Below are 10,553 nucleotides of genomic sequence, written 5' to 3'. Positions count from 1 at the left end.
ATCTCATTTCTTGGTGCTAAGCCTCAAGTTGGGAAACTCCCTAGATGAATCCCCCTTTGGTGGAGGCAGGGACAGGTGCAATGTTCTATATTCTACTGCCCATTCAGAAATATAAGAGGAGATATGCGGTGGGTCAGGAAATGTCTTGTGTCACTACTGTGAAAGTGATTGTTTACTGTAGCATTATTTTCAGTAGTGGAAAATTTTGGAAGGGGTATACCAAAATGTTACAGTGGTCTGTTTTGGGTGATGGGATTATTGAATAATTTTATTTTATTTTTTATGCTTTTTTGTATTTTCTGAAATTTTTTTTTACAAATAAATGTGTCAATTTTATCATAACAATGGAATAAAGCCATTTACATTCTATAGGAGGAAATGGAAAAGGAAAGAAGACTGAAACCTATTTTAAAAGTTGCAGACTGTCATCCCTAGCTAGATAACAATGATTATGTAGTCACGTAAGGATTAAATAAAAGTTAATCATACTATAAGTGAGCTTCAACAAAGATAAAAATTTCAAAGGAATTAAATCTATCAAATATGAAATCTATCAAATATGAAATCTATCAAACATATTTGATATTTTTAAATGGACATTTAATGATCTCACTGATATGAAGTATTTACAATAATAATATACATAGAATCAAAAACAGGAAAATAGGTCACCAGGGGTAGGAATAGGGGTAGGGAATGTGGAGTTAATTCTTTTTTTTAATACAGTTTTATTGTGAAATTTAACTTATATACAGAACAGTGATAATTCAAAGTACAATTTAACAAGTAATTAGAGAGCAAATTTCTAAGAGTATTATGGGTTACAGTTCCACAATTTCAGATATTTCCTTATTATGATATATAACATACATGCAGAAAGGTGATATCTTTCGAAGTATGGTTTAACAAGTAGTTATATAGGTAATTTCAAAGAATGTTATGGGTTACAGTTCCACAGTTTCAGTTATTTTCTTCTAGCTATTCTAATACACTAGCATGCAAAAAAAATTTATATAAAGATTCTGTATTCATAATCTTTTGTTAAAACCTATCTTATCTGCTGCTACCCCTTCCTCTCATTTAACTATCTTCAGGGGTGTCTAGGCAGTGACCTCCCAAACTTGTTCATATTGAAAAGGGGTGTCAACATTATGGGGAAGGGGGCTGCATCTGGTTGATGTTCTTAAAGAGGCTCTTGCCTCTGGGTTTTAAGACCTGTCTGGTGCAGGAATACTCTGGTGGATTAAAGTTTCTGAAAAATATACTTAATAAGTGAAACCTTTAAAGAGTCTCAGATAGGGATCTAGATATTTCAGACTACTATTGGTTAGGATTTGGCATACTGTGGCCATTTGGGTTATCTAGCTGGATCCTGCATAAGACTAACTGTTAGCCACTGTAACCTTCTTTTGTTACCTTTTGTTTCCCACTTCTGATCAAGAAGGCATTTTCAATACCTCGATGCAAGGGCCAGGCTCTTCCTGTCACCAGGGAGATTCACTCCCCTGGGAGTCATGTCCCATATAGGTGGTAGGGTAATTAATTTATTTGCTGAGTCGGGCTTAGAGAGAAAAAGGCCATATCTAAGCAACAAAAGAGATTCTCTGGAGGTGCCCCTTAGGCATAATTATAGAAAGGCTTAGCCTCCCTTTTACAGCCATAAGTTTCACAAGAGCAAGCCTCAAGATTGAGGGCTTCATTTATTAAGAAAAGGGTTCCTAATTTCACATAGCATATGTTCTGTCCAAGATAAACAATTAGTATCTTATATTATCTTCACTTAATTGTACAATCATCATCACTCTCAATTTTAAACAATTATCAAAGCACAAAACATCCTAAAGATTTTCTCAGCCCCTAATTATTCATCCCTAGTATTAGTGTAGTACTAGTAAGATATTCCTACTAAATATAGTCCATAATATACAATGGGTAGTTTTTCCATATACCATTCTGTTGTTAAATCTTTGTACCAGTGTCATACCTTAGAAGTATATCATGTAAACACTTATTTATATTTGTTGTGATAATCTGTGGGATACATGCCTTTAAACAGCTTGTTTTGGGGGTTGCAGCATTGTACTGTCCTTGAATCCTGTCAATTATATGTATCCCCTTGGAGCCAAGATGGTTGGACAGACATCCACCTCAGACCTGGGTCCAGTGTCCTTCTGGGAAGACCCTCCTGGGGGCACATAGGGTCTGCAGAGGCAGAGTCACCGGCACCAGCATGGGGGGAAGCACCCAAAACTGGGGAGTCCTAGGAGGGGATGATGCTCCTGGCCAGTCTCCATACCAGAGGTTAAGTCGAAGGATGCTGGACATTTCCAGGGACCGGGCATGTTGAAGGATGTCATTTGAGAAGGCGCTGGAGAGCTGGTGACCCCTGATGCTTCGATGTTGTGAAACATTCTGAATATCTGGAGCACATGGAAAAGCCCTTTGACTCCAATTGCTTTAGGAAAGCACCTCAGCTAATGAAACTTGGAGAGGATATCACACTTTGGGGCTTGGAGCTGGGCCTCCTGAGCATGCGGAGAGGAGAGCTGGCCAGGTTTCTGTTCAAGCCGACCTCCGCCTTTGGGACACTGGGCTGCCCTCCTTTGATGCCCCCGAACACCACCCTTCTGTATGAAATCGAGCTCCTTAATTCCTGAACTCTAGCAAGTAAGACACATTTTGTGCCCTCACAGCTGAGCCCAAAACCCAGTTTCCACTTGAGAAGGTCCTGAAATTGGCAGCCAATGAATGGGTGCTTGACAACTACCTTTTCTGCCAGAATACTTTCTATGATGCCAAAGTGAGATACAAATGGGTCTTGCTGCTCCTCCACCAGGAATGAGCACAACCCACCCTCCCCCAAGGAGCAGCCCCTGGTGGAGGCCACCCAGCTCACAGTGTTCCCTAACCTGTCCTTCACGTACCTGAAGCTGGAATGACCTGCCCTGGCCCTGCACTCTGGAGAGCAGACTCTGACCATCAACCATAAGAACACCAAGGCCCTCTTCAGGTGTGGACAGGCTTGTCTCCTCATGACCAAGTATCAGGAGGCCCGGGATTTCTGAGCCCAGAAGGAGTAGCCCTTCAATCATGGCACCAATAAGAGCTGAAGAAACTGACAAGCTATAACAGGCACCACACAGACAAAGAGAACAAAATGTCACCACACGTTTACTCACTCGGATAATGGCCCTGCAGTAGGAGAAAACTGAATATCCCCTGGGTCAGTTCCCTCAGGAAGAATACCATTTTGCCCAAAGAACTTCAGGAAGTGGCTGATGAAGAAATTGCTGCCCTTCCCCAGGAGAGCTGTCCTGTTAGAATCAGAAATCGCTGTGTCATGATGTCCAGTCCTCGAGGTGTAAAGCAGCGCTGGAGGCTCAGTGGTGTTGTCTTCCGTCACTTAGCTAACCATGGGCAACTTTCTTGGGTTCAGCGAATAATGTGATAAATCAACTCAGGACCTACTGAGCTTGCAGGGAAGATGGTTCTGGCAAGAGAAGACTTTTCTAATAAGCAAAAACCTAGTTTTTGTAGGGGTCCGGTTTAGGAGCCTAGTCTACCTGATGCTGTCGATATGTAAATTACTTTAAAATTTAAATGAAGAAATTTGGATGTTTTATTCTGTCAGTGCAATCTGGCTGTCAATCAATTACCTTTTCTCTTGGATTTGACAGATTAAACATACAGTTCCTATACATTGTGCAGAGAAGCATAATAAAAAGTATTTTCTTGGGGAAAAAAAAAGTGTGCTTGTGGCTCCCCAGGGCCCAGAATGGGTTCCAGGTATCTTCATCTCATGCCTGTAAGGTGGGGGCCTCGCTGAGAGTACAAGGGTGCTGGCAGTTAGTGATGAGATCCTCGAGGTCAATGGCATTGAGGTGGCTGGGAAGACCTGGGACCAGGGGCGGACATGATGGATGCCAACAGCCACAACATCATCACTGTCAGTTCTGCTCACCAGCACAATAACATGGTGCAGGGAGCGTCTGGGTGTCTGGCAGGGCCTCCTCTGTCCGTCTGGGGCCTGCTGAGCCTGAGAGAGATGATGAAGCAATGAATTGGTCATTGAGAACCTCCGACCTTCATGTTCCAATGGGCTGTCCCAGGGGCCCTCATGCTGGGCCCTGTGCCCTGGCTGCCTACTCACTGGTACCTGCGGCTCTCTGCCCTCCATGGATGATCAGGACCAGGCCAGCTCTGGTTGGAGGATTAGCTTTCGAGAAGATGGTAGTGGCTTCAGCCTTTGATGGGCAGGGTCTTAGCCCCTTGCCAGTCCAGGCTGCTGGGGCAAGGCTGGGGCTTCCCTGGTGGGGATTTTAAACTGGACTGAAGACCTGGTCTCTTAAAACTAGACACAATCAGGAAGGACCCATCTCTCAGTCTCGATGTAGATTCATGTTTCCAAAATATTCTCTCAGATGATGTCATCAGAAAATGGAGAAGAGGACCCCTTTCAATCTAGTATGTTCTAGCTTAAGAGATGCTTAATCCCCCCTTCCTAGATTTCCCAAGCATAAGCAAATTTAAAAGGCATCTCTGTGACTGATGCATTGTACACTGATAAGAGATACAATGGGAAACACTTAACATAAAACTAATCTAATCATAATCTTTCTTTAATGATTCAGAGGCTTTCAATATGTAGTGATAACTAAAACTCATCATTAAAAAATCAATTATCACTGCATGTGTGACTTACAGAAATTCTGAGACTTCTGGTAAAGATAATTCTAGATAAACAACTATAAACTGAAAATGCTCAGTGAGTTTCCTCTTTTCATCATTCCTCCTTTTTCTTCAGCCAAAATTAAATACTTACTTGGAACATAAGTCTTCCAACACAAGTAAAATGACACTAGGAAAGCCTAAAAACATTTTCCAAATCTAGGACACATGCTGTTTTTAAAATATATTTGGTCATAAATAAATATATTGAGCATATTAATAAAATGCCCCTTTGGAAAGCTCTTCACTCTCAAAGACTTTAAATCACTGCTCAGAAAATAAAGGACTATTGGGAATTTTAAAAGTAAGCATAATTCAGCCCTCTCCAAGTTGTTCTGCATTTTTTCAAGGTTAGTTGTTCCTATAAAATATATATAAATATGCATATCTTGTCTCTGTGTCAGGCTCATTTCAATGTCCTGAAGCAAAAGGAAACAGGAAAGTCAAAGAGAATTTCAGATACCAGAGCCTGAATGAAACTTGAATACTATCTATAAGCTTGTGCTATTAAGTGGTTTAATATTTTTTAAATGTTTGAACTGCATTTATATCTGGCAAGGTATTTGTTACCTGGCTGCAAGGTTTTAGGCTGCCTGAACCTGCTGTTTACCATCGTGGGTAATCTGCCTATATGCAAAAGCTGAATCCCATTGACTCCACAGTGCTTGAAGAAACAAAGTGTTTTTATGTGGAAAACCAAACAATTGTAAGCCTGTGCTTCCAAGAACTGACAGAACAGAATTCAATTGGCTATTATCCAGGATGAATTTTTCTTTACAAATCTACTTTTAGGTTCATATAATATTCAGTCTCCCCAACAAAAGTATCAGGTAGAGAAAAGAAGAAAAAAAATGTATACTTAAAAGTTACTTTTCAAAGCTAAAATTATAGATATATAAACCATTACGATATAAAAAGGCTTATCCTATTCAGGAAAGAAGTGGGCTCATTAATTTATACAACTTTCTCCTCTAATTTCAGTGCCTTGCTACTATTGAATTAGCAGTCATTGAGTTTAAAACCAAAACATTTCCTTTCTCCATATTTAATAATAAATTACGTCATTATATATTGCTTTTTTAACCAAGCTTCCTAAACTACTGAGAAAAAAAGAAAAGAGAGAGAAAAAAATATCATGAAAATTCTGACAGTGACCTGGAAGACATACCAGATTCAGAAAACCTTATCATATAGAATAAAACAAAGACATTGCCACACTGGATACAGTAAGTGCCCCCAAATCAAGTCCTATCTTTGTTTAAAGTACTATTGTTTGGTCTCCTCAAATCCCAAACTCAGTATTTCTATAATATCCATGAGATAGACGCAACAAGAGATGAGGAAACAGGATACTAACAAGATAATTATCTAAATGCATGTAAGTCATTGCAGAGGCAATTTCCAAGTCAATGAACACAACAAAAATAGGCTTCTGGTGGTTTGATATGTTATCAGATTACACTCAGGATTCATCCAAATATTCATGTGGCAGAACCACAGTGCAGCCCAGAGTATTACATGTCCAAAACATGCATTGCTTCCTTTTTTCATCAAATGTTAGGTGATCTCCTATATTGTAACCAATATATAATGGAGTATGAAGTACTTTCAGCTATTAACTTCATATCAGCCTTAGAAATTTTTCCAGAATAATGAAATATGATGATCCAATTTCAGCCCATTTTTCCCCTCTACAAGTATCCATTATAAAAGTATAACCCAAGTTTTAGCTGAACCTGATTTTTTCACAATAATTTAATCAAACAGATATTCTATATGCAATGCCCTATGCAAGGAACTACATGAGAAATCAATGATGAAACATAATCTTTAAAATATAGAGGGGAAGACCAGTGTATACTCAACCAGAAGACAAAATAATAAAGGATTCAGCTTAATTTATTTTTGGTGAACAATGACATAGCAAACTGAAGAAATCATAGTCTGATGATTTTTTAAATCTCATCACTTCTTTATTACATTTTCCATTTGTAAATTAAAGATATATTTACCAAATTAAAAGTGGAGAAAAATAGTCACTGTGATTATCTTCTAAATTATATACGTTCTTTAAATCACTATAATTTTGAAGTGAAATGAAGACCCACTTCATTACCAGACAGTAACACACTGGGTCATTTGAAGGAGATTTTTCAGTCCAAACAAAAAGTTTCTAATATCTTTGTCTTAGAAGTGAACTACATATTTGAACCATATTACATATACAGTGAGTTCTATTAATTAGAAGTTATCCTAGTTAAAAACTTATCTATGTTGATATGAATATTAATTGTGACTTTATCCCAAGGGCTCTGGAAATTTTAGGAATAAGATCTTGCAAAAGCCAAAGGAAAAATAAGAGACAAAGGTCTGTTCTACTCTCTGCATCATGATTTTCTCAATTGAGCAGGGAATGTTAGTTATTCTTGTCTTGTGCACTTCCAAGATCTTGTATTCAGTGGAATTCAGACACAGACAAGAGCACTATACCTTTCAATTTAAATCAGTTAGGAAAAAGTAATACACCCCCAATGTTTATCTTTCCCATTGTGTTCAGTCAAAAATATTCAGCTATATATACAGCTATATATAGTTACATCCTATACCTGTAATAGTGAATACTAATGACTGTTATACCTTGGAACTCATAAATATTTGTCTATCGGAGCTTAGCCATATGGAACAGGACAGTTCCTTCTGTGTAATTTGCCTTCAATGCCAGTTGCTCTGTATGATTGAGATTCTAGGAATGCCAGTCTTACCTCAAGCACATCATTAAAACAGCCTCCAAGGAAATGAATTACCCAAGAGTACTAATAGAATAAGAAAACTCTGCCAAAAAATACTGTTATTCCCTATGAATTGAGTATCTGCCTAGATCTCTAGCCATTCCTACACATGCTGAATTTTTCATACTCATAAATATTGTGTTCCAATTTCAGTATAGGAACAAAGAAAGAAGCTACAGATAACTTTGAGTACAGAGTTTAGCAACTACACTAAACTTGAGTACTTCTCCATTCCTGGAAACAAATCATATCTGCAAAGATAATGAAATGGAAACTAACCATGATGAATTGCTTCCATTCTTCAGGCAGCATTAATTGTGAAGCTGGATTTGCTAGTCTTTTCTTCCATAGGAAATTTTATTTTATTTTTGTCAAAGAAACATCCAACTGACCTTCTACCAGGCAGATGCTGTGGACTGGTGAGTCCATTTCTTGATGTAGACAATATCAAAGTACATTAGCCATTAAATTATTTTTTGTATAAATTCAAGGCACATGGGCAAAAGATTCATATTCAGTCTTCCCTAATGGAGACTGTCTGACTGCAAGTTATGTTATTTACATCAGTAATGTTCATTTCAAACACTGAACATTTGGCCAGAGGCATCCTCTTCTAAAGACATTATCAGGCTTACCAGTTACAATTAACAGTTAATGAGAAATTTTTCTATTTCCACATGATGCTGAGGTGGCATCTCAATAATGAAAGAATTTCTTCACTGAGCCAAAGGAAGGAAAATGTGAATTACAAGTCAAGTTTCTTATTTTAAGCTCAAACTGAACATCTGTAAAATCAAACCTAACTAGCAAATATAATACAAAAAATGAAACACTATTTGAGAAACATAGGAAAAGCTAAATAAATACTAAACAAAAATTTAACAAATTCATTACTACCAGAAAAGCAAACTCTCATTTTAGTAATAAAAGCCTGAAAGTAAGCATTTTAAACTCACACAAAATTATAATTGATTTTTCAAATTTGTAGAATCTTCAAATGTACAGCATATTGACAAACAAATAGCATCCTTTCTTGTCTATGTATAAAATAAATAAAACAATTTCCAACACATTATTTTATGGTCATTAATACAAAAGAAAGAAACACAATTAGGGTGAATGATTGATTTTGGAAACTGAGAATTAGAAAGGCATTTAAATTTCATTTCATTAAAAAAAATTGTATAAAAAATAAACAGATTCCATCATAAAGGACATTCATCCTATATGTTATTTTCTTAATCATTTTGAAATTAAGAAATTAAATACATACAAAAAAGTTAAATATAATCTGGACTTGAAAATAGGTTACTATTACTCACAAGAGTAATAACAAAGCTTTAACAATTCCAATCACTTTTGGCTTTTTCTAATTCTAACTAACAAGTGCTAGAACATAACTAATCTGTGATAGAATAATACTAACAATTACATTATCCAAGGACTTGTTTTTAAAATTTAACAAAAGCATTATAGTAAAATCCTATTAAAGGTGATCATAAAAAAGTTGTTATACCCCAAACTTTGTGAATGCAGTGTGGCTTGGAGTTCCTCTGATAAAAATAAAATTTGCCCAAAGACATGCTTAATCTATAACACAAAATGTCTCCAAGCTGAACAACTATAGGGTTAGCCAAAATAAAGTAACTCAAGATAGAGAGTAGCCTACTTTCTTTCTTACAGTAAAACCTGGGAAAAATCTATTTACTATTATATTTCAACTCTGAGGTTTTCTTTTTAATCCAATAGAAGTTAAAAGACAGTGCATCAAAACTATATGCCTATGGGGGAATGTTGCTATGGAAAACCACCTGGTTTCATATCCATATATTTAAAGTTTAGCTTTTATTCTTTTTTCTCTTTATTGATCCTCTGAGACTTGCTACACCAAAGACTTAACAAGTACTATTTCATTGCAGTGACTGTTGAAAATCATATATAATATAATCATTTGGAGGACAGACTTTGATCTGTACAAACAAGAGAAAAAGAAGAGAGAAGAGGAAGCATTAAGATAGAAAACAAACAGGTAAACATAAAAGAAAAGACAGACCTGAATAAGAAATGTCTTTAACCTTTTCCCATCCTGTCGTTCTATCTTTATCAGCCATTTATCCACAAAGTATGGCCTGAATTCCAGAACACAGGATTATCAGCCATCTCCACAATGTGCTCTCCCATCTCTGCACCTCAGCCTGTCTCTGTCAATCTAAATGCCATCCATTCTTAGCCTCAGCAGAAATCCCATTTCCCTAACCCTAACAGCTCCACTAAGACCTAAACACATACTCACCCAAATGTTCTTTCTTCTCCCAATCTTTACCCTTTTATTTTTATCTTTGTCACAGAACTTTTAATGTGTTATGGTATTTATTATAATTTTATATATTTGTCATACCCTATACCCAATAAGTACAATCTCCTGCAAGACAGGGATGAGTGATCATAGTAATTTTTGTATCTTCTGCAGCACTTAGCACAGTGCCCTATCCAGAGATTGTATAATAAATATTTCTTAATAAACTCTGAGGTTTGTTTTCACTCTTTAAGTTTTGACTATTATTTTTATATTCAACAAAATTTTTGTCAGTAGTGTCCATTTTGTGTTTTTTCTATAGCTTTCTTCACCTAGACCCACTGCATTAAGAAGGCTGGTGAAACCTTAGTCAGTTTCTTTAAAAAAATAAATAAAACTCTTTTTCCTTCTCTACCTTCAGGTATCACCAGTAAGCACCTTATTAATAATCCACCAGTGATGTAAATGTAATGCTACCTTTCTAGACAAAAGTGTTGTGAAAGCTTTTTTGCAAACATTTTCTCCATAACTTAATAGTAATTATAGCTGTTGTTGAGACACAGAGGGGATGGGAATAAGTGGAAGAATGCCTAACCCCAATAAGGATGACTTTTCCAACCACTGTGTCTACTAACTGTGACATCTGCTGTTATATTAAAGAAGATTGTGTAGATGAGTAGTCAAGAATTGGGGAGAGAGGTATGTGAACTAAAAGAACTCTTGTCAAAAACCAACTTTCC

At 36.7% G+C, this 10,553-nt stretch overlaps 2 pseudogenes; both read left to right on the top strand.

Annotated features, from left to right (window-relative positions):
• The first annotated feature begins 2,230 nt into the window (after window positions 1-2,230).
• LOC119533032 lies at window positions 2,231-3,212 on the top strand (annotated as a pseudogene).
• Window positions 3,213-3,343: 131 nt separating this feature from the next.
• On the top strand, window positions 3,344-4,250 carry LOC119533031 (annotated as a pseudogene).
• Window positions 4,251-10,553: the final 6,303 nt, after the last annotated feature.

The sequence above is a fragment of the Choloepus didactylus genome, chromosome 4 (assembly GCF_015220235.1).
Source record: "Choloepus didactylus isolate mChoDid1 chromosome 4, mChoDid1.pri, whole genome shotgun sequence".
NCBI classification, from domain to species: domain Eukaryota; kingdom Metazoa; phylum Chordata; class Mammalia; order Pilosa; family Megalonychidae; genus Choloepus; species Choloepus didactylus.
The sequence above is the reverse complement of the archived record's forward strand: the minus strand, read 5'-3'. Positions and strand labels throughout refer to the sequence as shown.